Consider the following 27,780-nt stretch of genomic DNA (forward strand, 5'->3'; position numbering starts at 1 on the left):
TGTGCCAGGGACTGTACCAGGTACCCTGCATAGAGTGACAAAGAAGATGGCCAAGATCCATCTAGGGGCTTCCATTCCACTGTGGGGCATAAACAATGAATGAATAAAATAAGTAGGTGGTTCATGCCTATAATCTCAGCACTTTGGGAGGCCAAGGCAAGCAGATCACTTGAGGCTAGGAATTTGTGGATGCAGTGAGTTAATTGCACCACTGTGTTTTAGCCTGGGCCACAGAGTGAGACCCCATCTCTAAAAAAATTTTTTAAATGATTACAGATTGATTTATAATACCTCTATGTACTGCTTACTAGTCCACATCTAAGACCTCACATATATTTCAGGCTGATCCATATGAAATTGTTGACAAATGACCATTTTTGACTTCCCAAAATGGCAGTTTCATAGATTCAACCTAATGTTTAGCTAGTAAGTCTTCACAACAATCCTAGAGATAAGTTCTATAATGACCACTTAATCAATGGAAAGTGGACAAATAAATATTAATAAGTTGCCAAAATTCATAGAGCATATTTGTGACCGAATCTGGACTTAAATCCAGACAATTTGACCTCAGGATTCATGGTCTCATCTGTTAAGTTCTAGACAGGCAATGAGGAGTCACAGAGAAAGTAGAAAATCTACTTGAGAAGAGGTAGTGAGGAAGGGCCTCTCAGAGGAAGATATTAGAGCTGAGACCTGAGGGATGAGAATGATTTAGCTGTGAACTAAAGAAATCTCGCTATAATTTGTGATACACTGCCAAACATACAAGGATACCTGAATTTCTTTTCTTTTTTTTCTTTTCTTTTCTTTTTTTTTTTTTTTTTTTTTTTTTTTTTTAACTGAGATGGAGTCTTGCTCTGTCACCCAGGCTGGAGTGCAGTGGCAGGCACGATCTCGGCTCATTGCAACTTCCGCCTTCCAGGTTCAAGCAATTCTCTTGCCTCAGCCTCCCGAGTAGCTGGGATTATAGGTATGCACCACCATTCTTGGCTAATTTTTGTATTTTTAGTGGAGATGGGGTTTCACCATGCTGGCCAGGCTGGTTTTGAACTCCTGGCCTGATGATCTGCCAGACTTACCCTCCCAAAGTGCTGGGATTCCAGGCAAGAGCCACCGTGCCTGGCCACCTGAATTTCTTATTCGAGAGGGGTAGAGGACATCTCCCACAGTGTTGCTTCCTACTGACCACCCTTGGGGTGGGCCTTTCCTGCAGGCCTCCATACCATTTCCTGGAAAGAGTGTGGCCTGGGAGCTGACTTAACTTATGATCTATCACTGCTGGTCTCTGTGGATGCAGCAGCTCTAAAGGTCCTTTCTCACCCATGACCTTCACGTCCTAGGCTCGAGTCAGAAAAACCCCGTAGCAACATAGACTTTTCAGTCCTCTTTCAGTTGAACCTATCCTCCATACAAAGCAATCGCCTCCTCAAATGCTCATAGCCTTGTGAGCATAAGTTTGAACTTATGATCACCACCCTATGAACTGAGCCATTCTCAATGCCTGATTCTCTCTAACTAATGCAAATGTCCCCACTGAGGTTTGTAAAGTGACTATGACAGGGCATCTGGGGCAAAGAAGTCCTTAAGATCTTCATTTCTACTTTTCCACAGCTGGTCTACTATTTCTGTTCCCGTTATTCCAGGCCTGCCCAGGCTCTGAGATCCTGATCTTAAGCCATCCTAGACTGTCATATTGTGGGCTTAGCACTGAGTCATTGTCCCTGTTATTCTGGCTGGGGATATCTTGCCCAGTACTCACACCTGGACTTCATTTTTCTCTTCCATCCACCACCTCCTTAACAATGGCACACCTGTTCTAGAAACAGGCTCTTACCTTCATCTTATCCCCAAATTACAACTTATATTAAAAAACTATACTTTTATTTGAAACTTATATTAGAAAACCATAAATCTATTTTGATCCCTGTCCAAGTTTTTCTTCTGCCTTTAAATCTTACCACGTTTTTCCCGTAATGGAAAATCTGCCCTTGGATGGCTGTCCTGTGGCTTGAAGCCTGGCTTTCTATTGAAGATCACTAGATAGGACCACCAGGTAGCACTTGCTAGATCCCCATTTCCAACTTTAACTTCCTCACTGGGATCTGGAACTGCATATTCACATCCTCTTCTTTCACCACCCATGTTCACTACTGAATGGACCAGGATTGAAGAAGTAACTGAGTGCCTGAGTGTGTTCAGAAGTGGACCTCAAGTGAGGATGACTTGGGGTTGGTCATGGGCTAGGTAAGCCCACCTGTAAGTGTTAGGAGGGTGTCACAAACCTAGAGAGGCAAGTCTGATGATAACTCCGAGCACGGACTCTGGCCTCACATAGATCTAGGTGTGAATCCTGGACAGCTCACTTAATCTCTCTGTCCTTCAAATTATCTTTCCAGAAAGTAAGCATAATTTTAATATGAATTTAGTGCTTACAGAGTGGTTGTGAAATTTGAAAGATGATGTAGTTAGAGGCTTTTACCTCTGGACAAGATGGAGTAAGAGGGTCTGGGTTCACCATCCTGTATGATGCAAAGAAAGGATAAACAGACAAAATGTATAAAACAATAGTTTCAAGAGACTGGACATCAAGCAACAAAGGGCTGTGATCCCTGAGAGAGAGAAAATAAATGAGGGGAGCCCAGCTTACTCCGTTGAGGGGATTTTAGTCTGTGATGTAAGCAGAGGAAACTCAGGCAGAGCTTGGCAAATTTCACGACTTGAGGAGACAGAGGGGAGGGTGCGAGGAGTCCAGTGTGGCTGGAGTTTGTGAGACCAGAGACCAAATACTATGAAGGAGAGCTACCCAGAGAGAACCTCAGGATCCACAAAGGGTCTGTCTCAAGAATCTGACAGAGTACTGATCAACCACCTGAATGTTAGAAAAATAATCGAGGCCTGAGAAATAGTCATCTAGAAGGACTACAGAGAATAGTGTTGTGGGTTATGACAGTGCTACAGATAGTGCCTGTTCCACCACCAAGACTGGACAAACCAATAATAAGTGAGGCACAGGGTGGCATACTCAGGAAGGTCTGGCCCCAGTAGTGGAGAACACTTGGCCCTAGTCTGAACACTGCTCTAGTCCAATATAACACATCTAAAAGCAAGACTCACAAGGGTCACACTGTTTCCAAGTAACTTAACTATGTCCAAGAACAAAGCTTGAGAATATTTCTGGGAATGCAAAAATATGCAGCACCCAATAAGGTAAAATTCATAATGTCTGGAACGCAATAATGATTATGAGAACACAAAGAAGCAGAAAAATATGAGGAAAAGAATAGAAAATGATCAAGAAATGATGTACATGTTGGAATTAGACAAAGACTAAACAGTTATTATAACTGTATTTGCATGTTCAAAAAATTAAATAGAGCCATGAAGATATAGAAAACACCTGAACAGACTTCTAGAGAGAAAAAGCAATCAAACAAAGTCTGATATAAAAAATGCACTGGATAGGATTAATGGCAGAGTAGACAGACATTGCATAGGAAAAGATTAGTAAATTGTAAGATATAGCAATAGAAACTCCCCAAAATGAAAAACACAGAGGAAGAAAAAAGAACGAAAAAAAATGGGAACAGCCATGTGACAACTTCAAGCAGCCTGGTATACATGTGATTGAAGTTTCTGAAAAAAAGAGTAGGAGGAGTCAGAAAAAATATTTGAAGGTACAATGGAAAAAATTTTTTCTGAAGTTGATGAAAACTATAAATCCATAGACTCCAGACAGACAATCAGCAAGGATATAGACTTGAACAACACTATCAACTAACTTGGCCTGATGACATTTATAGAACAGCCTCACCCAATAACAGTGAAATGTATACCTTTTTAAGTGCACATGGAACATTAAATTTTTGTCAGGGATAGAAGCCTGCCTTTGAATGGCTGTCCTGTGACTGGGAACCTGCTTTTTATTGCAGGTTGCCAGATGGTTCCATGAGCAAGATAGACCATATCCTGGGCCATAAAACAAGTCTTAATAAATTTAAAAGGATTCCAATACTAGAAAATGTGTTCTCTGGCTGCAATGAAATTAAATTAGAAATCAATAACATAAAGATATCTAGAAAATAACCAAGCATTTAGAAACTAAAATACACTTCTGAATAATCCATCAGGTGAAGGAAAAATATCAAAAGTATTTTGAATTGAAAACAAGTGTAACATATTAGACTTTATGAGATGCTGCTATGGCAGTATTTAGGGGGAAAATTATAGCACTAAACATATTTATTAATAAAAAAAATCTCAAATCAGTGATGTCACCTTTTATGTTAATAAACTAGGAAAGTAAGGGCCCCTAAACCTAAAGTAAAAAGAAAGAAAATAATAACTATTAAAGCAAAAATCAACAAAATAGAAAAGAGTCTGGCTAGAGATTTGTCAATTTTATTTATCTCTAAGAACAAACAACACTGATCAGGAATCAAAGAGAGAAGAAACAAGCTACCAATATCAGGAACGAGAAGTGACATCACTACAGATCCACTGATATTAAAAAGACAATGAGGAAATATTGCGAGCAACTTGATAAATTTCAATCTCAGAAGAAGCTGACAAGTTTCTTGAAAGGTATAAACTACTGATGCTTACTTAAGAAGATATAAATAACCTGAATAGTCCTATAGCACATAAAGACCTTGAATTTGTAGTTAAAACATCTACAGAGAAAACTTTGGACGGGCACGGTGGCTCACTCCTGTAATCCCAGCACCTTGGGAGGCTGAGGGGGGCAGATCATGAGGTCAGGAGTTTGAGACCAGCCTGGCCAATATGGTGAAACCCCATCTCTACTAAAAATACAAAAGTTAGCTGGGTGTGGTAGCGCATGCCTGTAGTCCCAGCTACTTGGGAGACTGAGGCAGGAGTATCTCTTGAACACAGGAGGCAGAGGTTGCAGTGAGCCGAGATCGCATCACTGCACTCCAGCCTGGAAGACAGAGAGAGAGAAATTCCGTCTTTAAAAAAAAAAAAAAAAGTTAATATCAATTCCACATAAACTGATCCAGAAAATTGAAGATGAAGAAACAATTTTCATCTCATCCTTTCAGTCTGACATTACCAAAATCAGGTAGCAAAACCAGACAACATTAGAAATAAATAAAACTACAGACCATCTTGTGAACATAGATACAAAAGTTTTCAAAAACTTTGTCAAATCCAATCCAATCTTACATAAAAATCAAAACACATCTTGAACCAGAGGGATTTATCATAAAAAAGCACACGTTTAATATTTAAAATCAATCCATTGAATTTATCGTATTAGTAAAATAAAAAAGAAAAACCATATGATCATCTCAATAGAGACAGAAAAAGCGTGTGACAAAATCTAACATCCGTTCCTGAAAAAACTCTTAGCAAACTAGGAATAGAAAGGACATTTTTCAACCTGATAAAGGGCATCTGCAAAATTATCTACAACTAACATCATACTTCCTAGTGAAAGACTGAATTCTTTCCCTCTAATATCAAGAATAAGGGAAATGCATCTGCTTTCCCCTCTTCTATTAAACATTAGAAATTCTGATTAGTGTAACCAGGCAAGAAAAAGAAGTAAAAAAAATTGGAAAGGCGGAAGTAAAATTGTCTTTATTTGTAGAGTACATGATTGTCTATGTAGAATGGTCTTTTTCAACTTCTGCTGGACATTTTGGTCCTGATAATCCTTTGTTGTGGGGGGGCTGTCCTGTGTATTGTAAGATGTTTAGCAGAATCTCTGGCCTCTGCCCACTGCACTGCCTCTCCTGCCTACAAGAGATGACAAACAAAAATGTATCCAAACATTGTTTTATGTCTCCACAGAGGGGTAAAAACCACTCCCAGTTGATAACTTCCGATAACAGAAAATCTGATGGAATCTACAAAAAAGCTATAATACTAAAACTAACAAGTGAGTTTATTAAGATATGATACAAGATCAATATAAAGAAATCAATTGTATTTTTATACACTAGCAATAACAAATAGATATGGAAATTAAATAGCAGTACCATTTACAATAGCATCAAAAGTATGACAAATGTGACAAAAGATGTTAAAAACTACACACTAAAAACTATAAGATATTGTTGAGAAACATTAAACAAGACTGAAATAGATATACCCTATCATGGGCTGGGAGAGTTAATATTTGTAAGATGTCGACTGTCCCTAAATTAAGTTATAAAATTAATGTAATCACAATCAAAATTTCAGCAGGCTTTCTTGTAGAAATTGACAAGCTAATTCTAAAATTCACTGGAAATGCAAAAACAAAAAAACAAACAAACAAACAAACAAAACCCTAGAATAGCCAAAACAATTTTAAAAAAAGAGGAACAAAGCTGAGACGAAACACTACCTGATTTCAAGACTAATAAAAGGTACAGCAGTCAAGACAGTGTGGTTTTGATATAACGACAGACAGAAGTATCATTGGAAAATAGTAGAGTCCAGAGATCTGCAGATACATGGAAAACAAGTTTTTGACAAAGACGTAAAAGCAATTCAGTGGAGAAAGGATGGTCTTTTCAACGAATGGTTCTAAACAATTGGATATTCTTATGCCAACAAAACAAAGCAAAAGGAAGTTCAATTTGCATAATTTTGCAAAATTAACTCACATTGATTATAGTTCCAAATGTAAAATACTTTTAGAAGAAAATATAGGATAAAATGTTTATAATCTTGGATTAGGTAAAATTTTCTGAGATAATTTTATACCAAAAGCATAATCTAAGAAAAGTATTGTTAAACTTCATGAAAATTAAAAACTTCTGCTTTTCAAAAGTTACTTTGGAGAGAATGAAAGGACAAATTAGACTGGGAGAAAATATTTTCAGAGCACATATTTAATAAAAAACTTGAATCTAGAATATGCACAGAACTCTTAAATCTCACCAGTAAGAAGACATCAACAAAATTAAAACTTTGAGCTTTAAAGGATATCAACAAGAAAATGAAAAGATAACCCACAAAATGAAATGGAATTTTTGCAGATCACATATTTGATAAGAGGCTTGTATCTAGAATATATAAAAAACATTTAACAACTCAATAATAAGACAAGTAAACCAATTTTAAAATGGGCAAAGAATCTGAATAGGCATTTCTCCAAAGAAGGTATAAAAATGGCCAATAAACCCATGAAAAGGTGCTCAACATCATTAGCCATCAGAGGAATCCAAATCAAAACTACAGTGTATTGCCACATCATACTCACTAGGATGGCTATAATAAAAAAGACAGATCATGACAAATATCTAAGGAATGTGGAGGCATCAGAGCCCTTATACAGTGCCGGTGGGAATATGAAATGGTACAACTCAGGAAAATAACACATCCATGTCTTGAAAGATTAAGTCTAGAAGTACCATATGACCTAGCAATTCTACTCCTAGGTATACACTCAAAATAAATGAAAGCATATATCTATACAAACACTTATACACAAATGTTCATAACAGCATTATTCATAAAAGCCAAAAAATGGAAACACAAATGTCCATCAACTGATGAATGAATAAATAAAATGTGTGTGCTAGTCATACAATGGAATGTTATTTGTCAATACAAATAAATGAAGCACTAATATGTACTATAACACGAATGGACCTTGAAATCATTATGCTACATGAAGGAAGACAGCCACAAAGGATTACTTATTGTATTATTACATTTATATGAAATGTCCAGAATAGGCAAATCTCTAGAGACAGAAAGCAGATTAGCGGTTGTGTAGTGCTTGTTAGGTGATGGATGGGAAATGGGGAGTGACTGCTAATGTGTATAAGGAGATGAAATGTTCTAAAATTGATTATGGTGATGATTTGAAATCTGTTAATATGCTAAAAAGCACTGACTTGCATACTTTAAATGGGTAAATTTTGTGATATCTAAATTATATCTCAATAAAGCTCTTATTAAATACACCCCCCCCACACACACACACAAAAGAATGGGCCTTCTAAAAGAAGGCAGGACTTTATGAAGTGATGGAAATCTTCTGTATCTTGACTGTGGTGGTAGTTACCTAGGTGAATACATTTGTCGAAACTCATTGAGATATATGTAAATTAATTCTCAATAAAGTTGATCTTTAAAAGTTTCAATAATAAGGAAAAAATAAATTTGAAATGGGCAAAAGATTTGAACTCACCACAGATGGCAAATAAGCACATGAAATGATATGCAACATCATTAGTCCTTAGAAAAGTGCAAATTAAAACCACAGTGGTATACCACTACCTGTTAGATTAGCTAAAATTGAAATGACTAAGTGTCAGCAAAGATATATTGGATTCGGAATGCTCATGCTCTGGTGGTGTTAATGTAACATGGTATAACCACTTTGCAGAATGGTTGACAGTTTCTTAAACATTCAGCAGACGTCTACCACATGATCTAGGCGTTCCACTCTTAGGTATTTACCCAACAGAATTAAAAACACATGTTCATATAAAGACTTGTATACAAGTGTTCATAGCAGTTTTATTTGTAATTGTGCAAAGCAGAAAATAATCCAAATGCCTATCAACAGGTGAATAAATAAACAAATTGTAGTATATACTACTCTGTAATATAATAGAATGACCTGCTGAGTACAAACTGTATGAATCCATTTATTTTAAGACATTAGAAAATGCAAATAAATCCACAGCAACAGAAAGCAGATCAATAGTTGTCTGGGAAGGAGAGTGAGGAGGTGCAGGAGGGAGAGTACAAGGAAATTTTGGAGGCTGATAAATAAGTTCACTGTATTGATCATGGTGAAAATGTTATTGGTGTATAGATGTCAAACTTTATCAAATTGTGTATTTTAAATATATGTGGTTTATTTTATGTCAATTATACCTCCATAAAGCTGTTAAAACAAAGATAATCCATTTAAAGTGCCTGGCTTGCAGTAAGAGCCTGTTTTCTCTAATTGTTCCCTGGCTTCAGACACTGAAATTCTAGGAAGGAGAAGTTTCCCACTCTGGCCTGGACAGGCCCCTAGGACACGGGACTGACTTGCCCTCAGTTCTGCCCAGTCCCTTCCCAAAAAACTTTTCTCAGGGAAAGGAAGTCATCAATGGCTTCTCTATCCTCTCCAAGAAGAGCTGGCTTACTTAGTCTGTCATATTTCTTTACTCACACTAGGCCTTCTTGGGGTCTTGGCTTTAATAATTATTTCTGTATTATTTATTTTGTTGTAAATTTCCATATAGCCAATCAATGTAGATCAAACCATCGCAATCAAATCAACTGTACCAATATTTTTTCAATATAAGTTTCTGTAAGAAACATGGTAAGTCTACAGGAAGATAAAGAAACAAAGATGAGTGAGAAAGTGGTGATGTCTACAAGGACACCACAGCGGAGCAGGATTTAGGGGCTAAAGTGGGAATACTAGTGACTGCATCCAGCGGGCAGAATGAGATTGGAATATGGGAAGCTGCAGATGCACCAACACGGAGGTGTACCAACACCAGAGCATCGTCTGCGTCTTCCTCTGTGAGCTTTGTGGGCTCATCCTAACACCACAGATGCCCTCTTTTTCTTCCACTGCCTGGGAGACCACGTATCACCCAGTAGAAGGCGGGAACGTCTCTCCCTGCTGATTGCCTGCTCTCTGTGCCTGCACCCAGAGGAATGGAAAGATTCTGAGCTATCAGATAATTGGGGGAGTCTGGCACTTTCTGTCTTTGCCTGTGCTGCTATCTGCCACCTCCCAGAGATGTGCTAGCTGAGCTTGTAGATCTGATTTATGGAAGGCTTCTAAAGACAACTTTCAGCTGTGCATTTGTATGCAGCTCTCTGTATGGGCTACTTGACAGGCATTCAGATTTAGGGGGAGAAGCATATGCATGTCGCAAGGAGGCAGATGCTGTATAATCAAAAGTAATTTCGAAGGAAAGGAGATAGTGAGAAAAGGACAGACCCCACACCCAGTGTCAGGAGGTTTTGTGCCACTGCTGTACTCTTTCTGAGGCTCCTCGGGGCTCTTTGTGTTCCAAGCAGCTGCATCAAAAGCTGTGGGAACCCTTCTGATGGCTTGGTGTACAGCTATAAAAGAAGCAGCCACAAGAGATGGGAGTTATGGGCCCCCAGATGCCTCAGAACCCAGCCAGTGCCATCACAGGGTTCAGATTGTTAGAGGATGAGGCAGCTAGGCCTTCAAAGAGAAGTTACCAAACCCAGAGCCAATAAATGAATGCAGTCAAGTGAAATGTGAAGATCATGGTCTTTGAAGTCTGCGGACTCTAAACGTCACTCGGGCTGAGATTCTACTCCATCCTTTTCTGGTCTTGGGTGATCTTGGAAATGTTATTTGTTCACTCACAGCCTCATTTTATCAGCTGTAAAATGGGGTGATGATAATAATAACGCCTGTCTTTTCAGGGTTGTTTTAAGTACTAAGTGGAATGCTATTTAAGTGCTAAACAGGGGAGTACACTAACATACAAAAAGATAAATTTTTAGGTGGTTTTATGTATTTTAAAATCTTTTTTATTTTAAATAAAGAGGAGGTCTTGCTATGTTGCCCAGGCTGGTCTCAAACTCCTGGGTTTAAGCCATCCTGCCACTTCAGCCTTTCAAAGTGCTGGGATTACCAGCATGAACCACTATGCCTAGACTTGGAGGTTTTAAATATAAGAGGCATTGTATTTGGCTGATAAAAGGAATCTTTAACTGTCAAAGATGTTTCCTTGGACTACAGAAGCCTGAGGGTCAAGTCAGGGTGCTAAATGATTGAAACGAAGATCATGCCCACACTGAACGGGACATCCTTTCAGACTTAAACCACAGCCCACTGTCAGCCCTGGGCTCCCGCGGCCTACAGCCAGGACATCAGTGAATGCTGCCTCTCTTTCCTTCTTGTTTTAGCGAACATGAAATGTTTGCTGGCTCAGAAAGAAGGACTTGACCTCAAGCAAAATAAAAAGGCACAACTTCCAGGTATCAAAATGACTTGTGTTCACAAACTATCCTCAAAAGTGGATATCTCACACACAAAAAAGAAAAGTGGAGATCTCTGGGTACAATGGTTTCTTTAGTCGGGGATAGGGGAAATAAAAAATTGAATATCACTAGAATACCATGTTGCCCTTGTTGGGCAGTAAAACATTTTCCTTCAGTGCCAAAGAATTTTCTTTGTCTCTTTACAGGACCCTGATGGTCCTATCTGTAGGTCATGTATCTTTGTATATAAGGAAACAACAGTTACTTAATCATTCTCTTACCATTCAAAGAATCATGGGAAGATTCAGTCCCCGAAGATCTCTACCTGAGTACAAAAGGGAAATTCCCTATGGTGTCTTGTGAACCTGGTATCTTCTCCAACTTCCTCTGGGGCTGCTAACTCCACATTTGCAGAGAAGTTTCCCCTTGTTCCATAGTTGCTGACTGGCTCTGTCCTTGAAAGCCATAGAATCTGCAGTGTGAACCTCCCAGCCTCAGCCACTATCCCTTGTCCTCTTGTTTACTTAATTAATATGATGTGTTCATTTTCACTGCTTCTGGTAGTGCTCTTCTTAGGTACTATCTGGACTCTTGCCCACTTTGGACATATACTTTTGTTCCCCTTTCATTGAAAATCAAAAAACATAGAGAACCATGGAAATAGTAAAAAAAAAAAAAAAAAAAAAAAAGCCAGGTGATGGTGGGGCTTGGTAGACCCCTCTGTGCAATGCTACTCATATTTATCTTCACTTTCAGTTTCTGTTAATTGGTGAATGAACGTTAAAGTATTTAGAGTAGTCCTGGCACATACCAAGCATTGTACATACATGCCCACTATCATCATCATCATTTTTATAATATAAAAAATAGGACCATGACACATGCTTCACAATTTACAAAAGTGATTTCACAGACTCTGTGTTTCATGCTGTAATACATTTCCGAAGGTTACCACGTTTTCCTTACGGAATATAGAGATCTTACATTGGGACACTGTGAAGCAGAGACAGGTGCTCTAGCATAGATGAGACAGCTTGGGCTGGGAGGGGAGCGTAGACTTTCCCATCCTTTCTGGATGCATTGCTGATGAAAGCATCCTCAGGAATCACCCTAAGCACAGTGACTGGCACATTGTAAGTAAGTACCTAAGGTACATTAACAGACTATCTCCTTGAGGTTCCCTCTGCACGGAAGAGCTATGCTTTTTGCAGTAGTACTTGAAAGCAGACCCAGGCCTCATCAAGCAGCCCTGTGTAGGGGCCCAATAAAGTCCTTTATCACAACCATGCTGGGGTGTCTTGTCTTTAGCTTCCATTCCTGGAGGAAGGCAGTGTACTTGCCCTCAAAACAGCAAAGAGACTGTGCTTTTCTTCTCCAGTTTCTTATCCTGTGCCCAATCTGAGTGATTATTGTTTTGCTCCATCATCTGCCTTTCTGTCCGCTGGATAAGCAGTTTGTGCTAATACTCTTTTCCTTTCCAAATCTTTTGTTCTACAGATAATGATCATGATAATAACAATCTTTCTCTTTTGTACAGTGCTTCATAGTTTTCAAAGCACTTCCTCTGCCATTTTCTTATTTTTCCCTCAAAACAACCAGGATGGGTAGGCAGGGATGTGCCACCATCATTCTCATTTTATAGGTGAGATTATGACACTCAGAGAGGCACACACATTTTTAAGGTCACACAGCTAGTAAGGGATAGAACCTAAAATAGAATTCAAGGCCTTTCTTTCAGGCCCTCAGAGTTTTCACTGGTGCATATAATTTCCTGTGGGTGAGTGGCAGGTGTGGAAGCTCAGAGATGGGAATGAGTGAGCTTTAGGATCATGAACAACAGTAATGGCTGTGGTGGTGGTGATGGTGTGAGAAACAGCTAAGGAGATGTAGGAAAAAGCCAGCATTATCAGGCTTAAAAATGGATAGAGTTAAGGATTCCAAAATGAGAATTTAAATAACCAAGAATTGTAGCCAACATCCAGTAAGAACTCTATTAGTTGAATTAACGAAGGAATGAATAGTATCAAAGAGAAATACATTCTTTAACTCCTCTCTGAGGACATGCATGTGTGCTTACAATCAATTTGCTCACCTTAGGTAGAAGGAATTGGAACCTCGTAAGACAATGGTTCTCAATCTTGATCCCTAGGGCACATTGGGGAATGCCTGGGGAAATGCCATTTGTTGTCACAACTGGGGAGGGGTTCTATGGCATCAGGGAATAAAGGCCAGAGATGCTTCTGTGCATCCTACAAGGCACAGGACAGCCCCCACAACAATTATCCAGCCCAAAATATCAGTAATGCCACTCACCCTCAAGGAATAAACATTCCACACTTGCTCTGTTTTCAGAACACCCTTGGCATTACCCTTTTTTATGGGTCTATACATATGGCTATTGGATGATGGAGTTCTTAAGAGAAAAAGAAGGACTTCAAGAATTAAATTTAATTCTAAAATCAAATAATGGCTCAACTCAAAATTTGTTCCCTCTTTAAAAAATTGACCATACCCTACTGTGTGGAGAATAAGGAAGTGCTTAAATAAGTGCCAAGTGACGCTTTACAGGGCTGTGTTCCCATATGTTGGCAAAGTTAGATCTGAAACACTGATAATGAATCTGTACAGATCTTGAGACTAGGGTTCTCCGTTGGGAGTTCAGCAGGACAGGACTGATTGGGGAAAAAAGAAACTGTGAAAGGATGAGAAGTCCATGGAATGTCAGAGCTGGAAGAAGACTTAGGGATTATGTAATACTGTTCTTTTACACGTGGAAACTGAGGCCCCACAAAGTTTGCGCTGATAATGGTATGATGAGACCCAAACCCAAGATTCCGAGTTGTTGAGGTAAAACAATGCCCCAAAATATACTTTAGTGTCATTCCACATTACACTGGGCCAGCTCTGGTAAGGGTATTTCCTTGAGTTTACTATGGCATTGTTAATTCCAACACGGAAACATCTGTGGAATGTTCCCTTGGAAGATATGGGTTCTTTGGTACAATATTGACCAAATGATACTTACACTCCTACTGAACACTTACACAACATCTGATTCTTTCTGAAAATTTTTTTGCGTGTGCTCTTTCTCACCTTCCAGCCCCTGTACTTGCTGTTTTAAGGATGTGTGTGGGGTGTTCTTCTTTTCTTCTTTCCATTTTCCTAATCATTCTTTCTTTAGCCACTCATCCCCCACTTTTGTAAATCTTCCCCTGACTCTGTGCACACACACACACACACACACCATATAGAATAAATCTGTCCATGCTGCCTACAATTTCTCTGCCTTGCACATACTTCTGCTGTACAGTAACCTGTATCATGTTGGATTTTGCGGAAACCAATAAATAACACCCCCTTTCTTCCCCTATTGAATTCAGAATCAATTGAGAAATAAGACACAGTTGTCAAACAGATGGAAATAAAAATACCAAGTTTATTGGTAAAATTTATTACAGAACATGGCTTAGTTCTGCAGCCAAGTGTGGCTCCCTAATAATTTCCTCCAGAGTGAAACTCACCCATCCAGCCACAGGCAGAATTAGAAACGTGCTGTGGGGAGTGAGTGAGATGATGGAAAGAAAAGAGGCCCTACAGTTTTTCCTTCCTGGAGATTGCTAACATTTTCCTTTCTTTAGGACTAAATATTTCAGAGTTGACATCAAAATACACAGTCTGTCTCCTCTCTTAGATTGTGGGCGACTTGGGGGCAGGGATAGCATATGGTCTATCTTTGTTTTCTCAACTCTAAGTGTCTGGTGCATAGCAGGTCTGTTAAATGGATGATGTTAAACACACTTCATACCTCTTTCTTCTGCCTCATTTCATTCCTTTCAAACAAAAATTTGATGCTTCCTTAGCCAAGCCCCACCCCACTCCATACATGTACCAGCTAATCTCCCAAAGCCCCTGTGAGGTAGTTTTGCTTCCCCTTTTGCAAAAGAGAAAAATGAAACTTGGAGCTGTTTAGTAACCTGCTCAGTTGTCAAAGCCATCCAGCAAGCAATGGGTAAAGCCATGTTCAATATGCCACCTCCATAGCCTTCACATAGGGTGCTGTGGGGCTTCTTGCTCACTAGCTTAGAGCTCTCCTCTTTCTGCATCCTCGCCCAAATTCTTAGCTGGTACTGACCAAGGCAGGACTTTGGATAGACTTGATTCTCAATCTAGTGAGTTTGTAGGCTTAAGACTTAACTATGTTCAGTCACCCAACTACCATTAGAATTGCTCCTGCCAAAACATCATGAGATATCTCTACTCAGGGAAACTACTGGACCCTGTGTAGTCCCCAAGCCATAGCTCATCCTCCTGTCTGCCGAGGTCTCTTTTTCAAGGTTTTCACCCATCTAATGGTCACCTTCAAGTCAGGAGGCCTGCCCTGAGTTCAGCCCTGCTGGACCACTATGTCCCAAGGATATATTTCAGAGTAATGACTGCCTGTTTGGTGTCACTATTATTCTCTAGAAATGTGTTCTGCCTAGCTGGTCAGGCTCTCAGTACCCTCTCCTGGAAGACCCATGTGCTTGTGAAGACCTTAGACACTGTAGCCATCCAAGGTGTCACCCAGAGTTGGCCCCTGGTATAGTGTCCCCAACTTTTATCTACCTGTCCTGGTGGGCAGGGTCCAGGTGAGATTCCAGCCCATTCTTTTCTCTCTCTTCTGTCATCTCCTTGGAGCCAGGGGCAGAGCATCATGCCTTAAAGCTAAGACTCATCATTTGTGAAGTAGGTGGGACAAGTAGATTTCATTAACTATCTCCATTTTTAAAAACGAAAGCACAGAGATCTAAGGAAGCTAAGAAGCCTGTCCAAGGTCATGCAGGTCTGATGCAGGATGAAAATCAGGGCTTAGAAAATGTAGATCATTGTGTTTCTGCATGCCCAATCTGTCTCTTCACTATATAGCCAGACTGTCCCTCCTAGCATCTACAAGCCCACGCCTCCCTATTCAATCAGAAGGACCTACAATGAGGGGAAAGAAAGAATTTTTAAAAAGACAAAAAATTTTTCACAATTCAGTATAGTTCTAATCTGACATGACAAGGCCAAGTCCATCTTTTCACACTGACAATTACTTAAAGGGCATCGATGCCATGGCACCATTAAAGTAATAGCAAAGATGGATTGTATGACATTGTGGATCAATGTGCTAAGTGTTGTTCAACTTGTTCAATGGAATAAAGCATTGAATCATTAACCTTACCAATGTCAATGTATTGTCACTATCAAATTCCGCTAAATGAACATCCACGACCCTCATTAAAAAATGCACTTTGAAGCAACTAATATATTAATACCTTATTGGCTAATAATAAAAGGAGAGGCTCTCCAGGCTAGGGTAAAGAATCTGGACAGAAGCTAAGCATATTTAATGGAGAGGGGAAGAGTGACAAATGCAAATGTGGAGATGTGGACTGGATCCGTGATTGAGAAGGAGGTAGAGGGATGAAGAAAGGATCACAGAGAGCTTTGTGAACACTTGCTTCCTTGATAGGCAGGTCTGGTTAGAGTAGGCAGAAATTGATGATGGACTGAAGAAGAAAATGGTAACTTTCCATTTTGTCTTCTTTCAAGATATCTTTCTGGTTTAGAAAGGGTTAAATCACTGGGTTTGACCTTAATCCAACTCAGAACCTCAACAAAATGAGAATGTACAACGTACGTACAAAGAAAGCAGTGGGTAGGTGCAGGGTGCATTAGATGGCCTGCCTAAGAAACAGCTGCTGCCTCCTCTTGCCACCTTCCTCACTGTCCTGGGGTGATGAGAACCCATGAAGTGGAGAGCCTCTGGCCCTTTGGTGTGGAGACAAAGGCAATGAATGGAATTCCAGGGACTTGAGTTCTGCTTCCAGTTCTGCTGCCATTGCAAGAAGTCACTCAGAGAATTGCAAGCATTCTGTGAGTCTCAATGTCATTGCTTGTAAAACAAGGGGCTTGGAGGGAAAAGTGGTTTTCAATTAGGTTTTTTTTTCTGGGTCTTCAGCATCTGTGGAGGTGATAGGAGCCACTGAAGAAAAAGAAGGGCAAGGAGAAGCAGGAATCTGATCTCTTTCCCTACTCTTTCCAGAGCACCTCTCCTTGCATACATTGTATATTAGGCTTCTGCATAACAGCTCATTGGAAAAATAAACCCCACTGCTACACAAGACAAAACAAACAAGCAAACAAACAAATTTGAAATAAAAACTCTGAACCTTGTAATCGCCCAAATTCAATAATATTTAACATCAAAATGTACTAGCTGAAAAGTGATAAATGCAGTCCATCATTTTTGTCTTTGTATCTACCGACTGTCAATCAGACTGATTTTTCCCTTCTAACAAGGCTTCTGATTATCTTGGCACCATGTAGAAAGAACTTCATTGTGTCTCTACCATCGGAGCATGCATTAATGCCTCATGGTCTGACGATAAGCTCCCCAGAGTAGGGTGAGAACATTTGAAAGGGAGCCAAGCACAGTGGGTGAAGAAGGGAAGGGTTGTCCAGTGGAGGGGTAATGGGGGCTAAAGAGGCAGAGGTGCCGATGCAGAGTGGTGAGGGAGATTGGGCAGCTAGTATGGTGGCAATGCACAATTTACAGCAAAATAGGATTTTGATTGTCCAGTAATTTCTGAGAGCTATTTGCCCAGCTACTCCAAGTTCTGTATTACTTATTGACTGAATCAGGGGGATTTGTTTTTTGTCTCCATAATGTGTACTAAGTGCCTCATTTATCATAAACTTCTGCTGGGGGTGGCTGATTTTTACTGTTATTCATTCTCCAAACTGCCTGCAAATATTCCTTGAAACCCAAAGAAACTCTTTTAAAAGTTTACATTTTTCTTTCCTGAGCCCAGCTCTGCAGAGGGTCCCCTGAAAGGGCTTATGCTCTCAGTAGCACTCTGGAGCTCTCTCTTTGGTGACCTGTCTCCATTTGGGGATTTCCAAGTCAAATTTCACAAGAAATGCTTGTGCAGAAATCACACAAATGAATATCATAAAGCTAAAAATGAAGCTGTAGTTATTTACATTGTTATTTTAGAAAGCAAGTTGAGTATCTTTGAGTCAGGAATGATTATTTTAAAGAATGCTCTTTTACCTGATTGTGTGCTCTTTGAAGACAGGAACCATTATCTTTATTTAATTAGTTTATTTCTATGATAAATATTATTGTTATTGCTATTATGTATTTCTGCCAGTGTTTCCTAGACTTGTCTGAGGGTATGAATTGCTTGGGGTGCTTGGACAAAATACATATTCTTAAGCCTGTTTTCTAGAGTTTAAATTAGTAGATGTAGAATGGTTGCCCAATAACCTGTCATTTTCCAAAATGTGTACTTCCATGTTCTTATGATCATACTGATCTATATAATTGATTGACCAGTTCCATGATAGTCCTCAGCAAACGTTTGCAAAGAGTAAGAATGTCCAAGGTGCAGGATTAATGACCCAGGTGTAGCCTAATGAGAGAGAGAGGTACACATGGAAAACACCCAAGAAGTCATCTGTGTTTTCTGAGAGCCCAATACTGGGTTAGGGGCTGAGCATATTTCATAGACTCACATCACCCCACTCCCATCTGCTTCCCCAAACTAGACACAAAAAGCCTGGGTCTGCCGTAAGCAGATGGTCAATGGATTCAACAGACAGAAATTGAGACCCTTCCCCCCCAAAATACTGCTCCTCTGAGAAACAAGCTGTAGATACCAAGTAGGTAACCAGACTGCTATCCATTTTAGGATGTTTCCAGCTTCTGCTTCCCTGCTGCATCCTGCTTCCTTTCTGCTTCTCTATACAAGTGGAGTCACTTTCTTGTCCTCCTTTCACTTATAGCAGACTTCACTCTGCCTCATGAAAGAGTAAGATGGTCTGAAGTTGTGCTGTGCTTGCCTTTTAGGAACACGTTTTAGTAGTGACTTACCTCCCTTCACTCTTCTGTTTGTGTGCCTGTCTCAGCTTGTAGATAAATCACCTGGCTCGGGCTCTGCTGTACACATGCCCCCTTGCCCTTGTGATGGCTTCCTGGATCCATGAGATTTTGCATAGTTTAATGAGATCTGTCTGAGCACTGTGCAGTGGGCTAGGGGTTGGGGATACAACCGTGAACAATATACATCCTTCTTGGCTTAGCATCTGGGGAGGAATAGAAGACCAAGAGCCAGCACAGGATAAATGACGAAAGTGCAAGTTTAGGATTCAGCACAGAATGCTATGGGAGCTCACAGAAAGGGCCTTAGCTTAACTATGGGTGCATCACATAAGGCCTCCTGGAGGAGGTGCTACTTGATTTGCTTCGTAAGGGGTCTGGCAGTCAAAGAAGGAAGCCGGATTGCTGTCTAGGAGGAGGCAACAACATCTAAAGAAGCAAATATTTAAGAAACTGTACTCCCTAAACTGCTGTCTGGCACCTTTGGTCTTGGGCTTTATTGCATTTAGGGAAAATAGTTCTGGGGTTCAGGAATCAGAAAACTGTATTTTAATTATTTTTCTCTTTTTAATTCATTGTATGGCCCTGGAAAAGTCATTTCTTTTCTTAGTGCCCCCCAGGGTTATCTTCTGTAGGGAGCTTGGAGAAAATAATCTTTAAAGTGTTTTCCAGTTATTCTACCCTGAATCTTCCTGAAATACATGTGTTGTCACTTAGCATGATGAATTTTTCCACTCTCTGGGTTATGTGTGTGTATGTATGTATGTATGTATGGGTGCACGTGTGCCTTCATGCATATATGTGTTGGTAAAGTCTATGTATGGCTGCCTTTGTTGTGGAATTAAGACTATATGTCTGGGCGAAGACACATCAGTTTTTTTAACAAGACAATACCGTTCGTTCACACGCACGCACACACACACACACACATACACACACAGTCTTCTGCAGAGTCCACAGCCCACGAGGAGTAGGGGGAGTGAAGAGTGGGTGAAGGAGAGCAGAGCATGGGGCTGTCACAGCCCATGGCTTAAAAATGGCTTGAGTTGCAATTAAAAAAGACAGAGGCCAAAGGTTACTCCCTGGCATTTCACTCAGGGTAGATAATTTTAGAGGGTGATGTGTCTCATCTTGTAGAGATATTCTGAGAGACTTGCAACAGCTTACGTCTAGCTAGCCTGAAATGAAAATCAAAGAGGCTGACACATAGAAAGACACCAGAGAGAAGTAGTGCGTTGGCAGACATTGAATGGAGGCAAACTCAACTTGATTGGCATTGCTCCTGCATCCTTACTTCTTGATTAATAGTAGAGATTAGATAATTTTTAAATTATTAATTATTTCCAGAGAGCATATATTAGGTAGTCTTCAGCAGTTTAGTCACTGGGAAGTTTAAATGCTCTCTTTACTTGATAATTACCTAATCACCATTACTCTTTTACATTAATTCTGCCCCAGAATTCATTATGATTGGCCTGGGTTATTAAAGCTTTCCTGGCAAGAAATAAAGCATCCTGTTGTTTGCATTGATTTAGTAGCAAATGACATACCCTACTAATACCAAGCTTATCCAGAATAATCTGGAATAGTTTCTCCTGCCAGTTTGTTAAATTTGCTCCTGGATTCACCTTTGTGTGTCCACTAGCAAGAAGTGCAAACGGAAATGCAAATGAGTCCCTACCTAGGGAAGTCTGAGGCCAAGAGGGAAATAACCTGCAAGAGAGGAAGGTGAAAGCAATTAAAGAAGGGCTTGCCTCTCTCCAGAATGTCAGAGACTCTTCTGGAGAAGCTGCTGTTTTCCCTCAAACCCTCTTCATGGTCCACTGCTAACAGGTCTCCCAAGTGAACACATCCGTTATCTTTGTCCTTTTGGCAAAACTGTTTGCTGAATCAATGTCAGTGCAGCCAAGTGAGGGCAGAAACCCCTCAGATGGCCTTGGCCGAGACAAGAATTCATGGGAGCTGCAAACGGGTACAAATAAAAATCACAGTCACAAAGGTAAGCTTGGCTTTTGCAGAAGCTCCCCTTGGCTGAAATGATGATGAATGCTAACCCCTTATGCGGGCAATGGAGTAGGAAAATAGGGAATCTCACAGACAGCTTTGGGCTATATAAATTGTAATAAGCCTTCTGGAGGGCAATTTGGCAAAATGTGTTAATGACCTTAAGAAGGTGCATATCGTTTGACTCAATATTTTTATGTTTGGAAATGCACAAATATGTGTGTCTAAATTATTAAAATATTAGTAACAAACTTGCACACTGAATTATAGAGAGTTGGTTACATTAATTGTGGTTTATCTACATGATATGATACTTCCACTCTTTAAAAATCAAATTATGTTTTATTTTTATTTATTGATTTTGAGAAATGTTTCTCATCTATCTGCAAATTTTCTTTTAAAAACAGGGGCTTCAAAAAATAACTTTCATTTTAAAAGTCTCATAATAACATGCACTACAAAAGTATGTAAAGAAAGACATAAGCTATGATATTAACATTGATCATCACTGGATGGTGGATACTGAATAATTTTAATTTCTTTGTTGTTTTTGTTTGTTTGTTTGCTTGTTTGTTTGTTTGAAGGAGGAGTCTCGCTGTGTCACCCAGGCTGGAGTGCAGTGGCGCGATCTCAGCTCACTGCAAGCTCCACCTCTGGGGTTCAGATTCTCCTGCCTCAGCCTCCTGAGTAGCTGGGACTACAGGCACCTGCCGCCACACCTGGCTAATTTTTTTTGTATCTTTTTAGTAGAGACGGAGTTTCACCATTTTGGCCAGGCTGAAACTCCTGACCTTGTGATCCACCTGCCTCAGCCTCCCAAAGTGCTAGGATTACAGGCATGAGCTACTGTGCCTGGCCTTGTTTGTTTGTTTTTGAGACAGGGTCTCACTTTGCCACCCAGGCTGGGGTACGGTGGCATGATCATGGCTCATTGCAGCCTCAACCTCTATAGCTCAGGCAATCCTCCCAACTCACCTCGTGAGCCGCTGGGACTACAGATGTGTGTCAGCACGCCTGGCTCATTTTTATGTTTTTTTTTTTTTTGTTGTTGTTGTTGTTGTTTTGTAGAGACGAGCTTTCACCATGTTGCTCAGGCTAGTCTGGAATTCCTGGGTTCAAGCCATCTGCCTTCCTTGGCCTCCCAAAGTGCTGGGATTACAGGCATGAGCCATGGAACCCAGCCAATTTTGGTTTCTTTGAGTTTTGCTTTTTCAAGTTTTCCAAATTTTTGATAATTAGGACATATTGCCCTTTTAATTAGAAAATATGCAACAAACTTTATATTTGTCTTTTCAGATTTTAACTTAGCCTAATAAATGCTGAGATAAACTCATAAAATGTCTGTAAGAGTTAAACATAATCTAAATCATTTAGGAAATATCCAGATCATCTGAACAACAGCAATATTGGAGTTCTGAACAGTTGGTTAGCACATATCCATTTTAGAAGTGGATTAAAAATGTAATCCCAGCACTTTGGGAGGCCAAGGCAGGCAGATCACCCGAGATCAGGAGTTCCAGACCAGCCCGGCCAACATAGCAAAACCCTGTCTCTACGAAAAATACAAAAATTAGCTGGGCATGGTGGCACGTGCCTGTAATCCCAGCTACTTGGGAGGCTGAGGCAGGAGAATCGCTTGAACCCGGGAGGCGGAGGCTGCAGTGAGCCAAGATCTTACTGCTGCACTCCAGCCTGGGCAACAGAGTGAGACTACGTAAAAAACAAACAAACAAACAAACAAACAAACAAACAAACAAAAAGATTCCAGGGCTTTTGGACACAGCAAAAAAGTAATAAATTGTTACAGCTCATTATTTGCCTTTTGAAGAAACCACACAGGGAAAGAGGAAGGGGCAGGGTCGTTAGGGAAGCAAGATTCTCTTCCTCGCTCTGACTCTAACTGGGCTTGGACTTCCTTATTTGTGATGTGAAGATTCTGGGCCACATGATTTTTCAGGTTTCCCCAGATCTAAAGTTTTAGAACGCTATGGTTTAAATCTACATTGGCAACTGCTGCTCAGAGGGTTGAAATTCATTCAGCTTCTCTAAGCATGAAGAAGATGTTGTGGCAAAATTGAATTTTCCCAAGAAAGAGATGGCTACAGTGAGTCTTTGAACTCAGACAAGAATTCCTTTTGCCCATGGAAGAATCAAGATCTTAAATGGAACTGCTTTCATTCCCTGAACCAACCCTTACTTCGGTGTCAACTAAGAGATTATATTTAAATAGAAATCAAACTTGAATATTTTTAGCTCTATTGAATATTAAATCTACATAGTCTCTGAATTGAATCACAATTTTCTTTGTCATTATAGCAGACACTATCAGGTGACTACCCCCAAATCCACATCTTCCAGTCATGGCTGTGTGAGGAGATGATGCTGAAAGTACTTTAGTCATCTTGGACCATGGACCAAAAAACCTTAGGGCAAATACTAACATTCTGGAAATTGTAAAAGAAAATGAATATGAAAGCTTAAGTTTCTGAGCAGCCATATTAACAAATTCTAGAAATGCCTGGCTGTGGCCTTATTATTTGGGATAACAAACACCTTTGATTAGCTGACTTTTCTGTGACTTAAATCTTGAAGGATCTGAACTGGCCTCTACCTTTCTTAATTACTTCTTATTTAGATAGGGAAATAGTTAGTGGTCAAAATATTTTAAAATGTCACATGATAAAGTGCTAAAAATGTACTAGGTATCAAAACATACTTTAGAGCTATAGTATTTAAACAGTGTGGTACTGATGGATAGGTAAATACAAAATCCAGGTATGGATCCATGTATATATAGGAATTTAGTGACAGAGTGACCTCATGACAAGATTATTAAAAATGCATCCTCTAAAATTGTACCATCTAGTTTTAAATCCTGGCCTTAGCTGATTATTAGCTGTACAATCATAAAAAAGTCATTTAAATTTTCTAAGTTTTAGTTTCCTCATCTATAAAACATGAATAATAATATCTACCATAGAGGCTTGTTGTGGGGGTAAAGTAAAATATGTAAGGATTTTAGCAAATCAAATATTGCTGAATTTTTGGGTACTTAGTACATCATAGAAGGTGTATTGGCACCTTCTATGGAGGTGTCACTTCAAAATCCTCTTTAACTATCTCTTATTATGGACTCATGCTCTCTCATAGGTAGCCACTAGTCACATATGGCTATGTGTGTTTAAATTTAAATTAATTAAAATTAACCAAAAATAAAAAATTCAGTTTCTCAGTTTTGCTAGCTGCATTTTGATAGCTTAACAGCTATATGTGGCTAGCAGCTACCACACAGGACAACTCAGATCTAGACCATTTCTGTCTTCATACAAAGTGTTGACAGTGCTATTCAAGAGCTTTCTGCAACAGCCATTTCAATGTGTTGTAAATTTTGGCCAGCTTCATGCAGATACAATCAGACAGCACTTGCCTCTGGCCCCCATTACTCATGCTTTCTGCAGGACATTGTATGGAATGCAGGTGAGAATATATTCTGTACTCATACGTGCCCAACCTGGAATTGTAGGGAGTTAGTGTCTATATGGCCACCCTTGAGCAATGAGGGATGGGAGTCAAGGGGTAAATGCCTTGCCCCTATTATTCCAGTGTGTTTGGTAATATTCCCAGAATATTTAGTAAGGCTTCCCAGAAGATCCAGGGTAATTCTGCAACAGTTGCCCATAGGAGTGGTTGACTTGAAAGCATTCACGTATTGACTTTCTCTCCTCCCAGGTGTCACTTAACCACTTAAGAATGCCTGTTTCTTGGGCTCACATTTCCAAATACACTCAAGCTTTTATCTCAGGTTCTGCTTTTGAGAGAATGCAGGCTATAACAGAAAGTATATAATAAAATGTTAGCTCATATCTTTACTGCCAATTAGTAGGAAAAATGACAGATCAATTGGTAAGTGGTATTTAAGTATCAGCAGATCATTCTGGGAAAAAATTACATTTATATCAAGCTCACAGATATTCTCTGTGGATTAAAGAAAAAAATTACAATGTTACAAAAGTATTAGAAGAAAATATCAGAATACTCTTTATAATCTTGGAGTATGAAAAGCCATCTAAACAGAGATTCAGAATAAATAAAATATATATAGGACTAATTAAATTAAATTTTAATAATTTGTATAGGGCAAAATATAACACAAACAAATGGAAATCTAAGGAAAGAATTTAGGTATACTATAGACAATGGACTAATTGCTTTAATATAAAGATACCTTCTAAAAATTTACAAATCAATTTTAAGAATACCATATAAGCAGCCTACACTCTGACTGGCACATCGTGGATGTTTTAGAAATGTTTGTTCAATTAATGAACAACCCCACAGAATAATGGGCAAAGCATTTAAAAATTCACTGAATCAAATGGGTTATAAACATATCATCTTCAATTCCACTAGGGATCAAAGGAATAGCTATGAAGCAAGATACAATTTTCTTCCCTCCTTGAGATTGGTAGAAATATAAAGGATTGATAATTTCTGGTTAATGAAGGTGTAGGGGGAAACAACGCTGCTGTACACTGTTGGTGGGTGTAAAAACTGATAGGACTTAATGCAAGACAATTTTACAATATTCATCAAAATTTAAGATGTACACATCCTTTGACCCATACATTCTACTTCAAGGAACCCATCTGTCTTAGTCTGTTTGGGCTGCCATAATAAAATATCTTAAACTGGGTCATTTATAAAAAATAGAAATGTATTGCTCACAATTCTGGATGCTGAGAAATCCAAGATCCAGGCACCCAACAGATATGGTGTCTGGTGAGGGCTTACTCTTTGCTTCGTAAATGGTGCCTTGTTGCTGTGTCCTCACATAGAGGAAGGGATGAACACTCTTGTTGCTGTGTCCTCACGTGGTAGAAGGGACAAACTCTGTGTCCTCACATGGCGAAAGGGGTGGAAGGGACTAGGGGAGTCCCTTCAGCCTCTCGTATAAGGACACTAATCTCATTCATGAGGGAAGAGTCCTCATGACTTAATCACTTCCCATAAGACCCCACTTCTCAATAACATAACATTGGATATTTGTTCCAAAATATCAATTTGAGGGAACACCATCTTCCACGCTATAGCACTATCCTTAAAAAAAATTGCAAAAGTAAGTGTACAATAATATGTTTAAGAATTCTTATTACAGTCCTCGTTAGCATATCAGAAAATTGAAGAAGACTCAATGTTCAAGTTTTAGGGAATGACAAATTATAGCATAATAAAACTATAGAATATTAGGTAGCTATCAAGAAACTGAAGTAGGTTCAGTAGGATGTCCATTGTTATGGGTTGAATTGGATTCCTCTAAAAAGATAATGTTGAAGTCTTAATCCCTAGTACTGCAGAATGTGGTCTTATTTGGAAATAGGATCCTCACAGAGGCAATTAAATGAAAATGAGGTCATTAGTGTGGGCCTAATCCAATGCAACAACTGTTCCTATAAAAAGGGGAAATTGGCTGGGTGCGGTGGCTCACGCCTGTAATCCTAGCACTTTGGGAGGCTGAGGCGGGTAGATCATGAGTTCAGGAGTTCACGACCAACCTGGCCAAGATGGTGAAACCCCGTCTCTACTAAAAATACAAAAATTAGCCCAGCTTGGTGGCAGGCACCTGTAATCCCAGCTACTTGGGAGTCTGAGGCAGAGGATTGCTTGAACCCAGGAGGCGGAGTTTGCAGAGAGTCAAGATTGCACCACCGTACTCCAGCTTGGGCGATAGAGCAAGATATCGTTTCAAAAAAAAGAAAAGGAAAATTTAAACAAAGAGATATACAGGCATAGAAGGAAGATTATGGGAAGATGCCCAGAGAGAAGCTGGTCATGTAACTGGAGTGATGTGTCTACAAGCCAGGGAACAAAAGAAGCTAGAAGAGGCAAGGAAGCAGTCTTCCCTAGAGCTGTCAGAGAGAGCATGGCCCTGCTGCCATCTTGATTTCTGACTCCTAGCCTTCAGTACTGTGAGAGAATAAATTCGCGTTGTTTAAGCCACCCAGATTTTGGCACTTTTTTATGGTGAGCCTAGCACACTAATACACCCATGATCTATTATGAAGCAAAATATCAAGTTGTAGACCAATAAATATAATGCAAATTTATTTTGTTGAAATGTTGCTATGTGTAGCTAGAAAACTACACTGTGTTTATGTGTAGCTAGAAAAGCTCCTAGAAGGATATCTAAAGGCTGTTTAATAAGACTGCCCCTGAGGAGGGGACTTGTTGGGTCATTATGGGAATGGCTTTGCTTTTTGCTTCACAAATTATCTATTTATTTTTTTCCCCAATGGGCACATACCACTTTATAAATATATTCTTCTGGAAATCCAAGTTCTTGTACAACTAGGGGCCTTTTTCTTAAGAGGGAGAAGAGAAACAAGAGGTAGAGGAAGAGGAGAAGGAATTCTATCCAGAGGATGCACTATGGGGGTTCCAGTGTCTGCCAAACTGGGCCTCTGAATCTTTTCAGAGAAAGTGTCAATTCCTAGTCAGTAAAATAAGCAATTGACGTAACTCTCAATGCCTTTGAACTACAAAGAAGAAATCAGATTTTGGCATGGGAAAAGGGGACACCCTCTTTTCCAGTGGAGGTGGGGGCCCCTCCCTTAGCTTCTGGCGGTGGATTTTCTCCACTGTGCCTCTGCACTAAGGCCTGATGTCAGGACACAGCAGCTTCAGGGTCCATATAAGCACTATTTGAATGTGTCCCTAGGCTTATTCCTGAATATTTAGGAATCACCAGCAGGGCTTGGTGCTATTAATGGCAGCCAGGACGTCACATGAAATCTCGTCTCATCCCACTTCCTTCTTTTTCTCAACCCTGAGTTGCCTCTAAGGAACAGGCTAGGGTGAGGCAGGCCATAGGAGGAGAGGGCATAAGGCAAGAGTGGATATGGGAGTTTCTGATGACAGATGGGAGAAGTGCACAA

Source organism: Macaca fascicularis, chromosome 1, assembly GCF_037993035.2.
Source record: "Macaca fascicularis isolate 582-1 chromosome 1, T2T-MFA8v1.1".
Taxonomy (NCBI): Eukaryota; Metazoa; Chordata; class Mammalia; order Primates; family Cercopithecidae; genus Macaca; species Macaca fascicularis.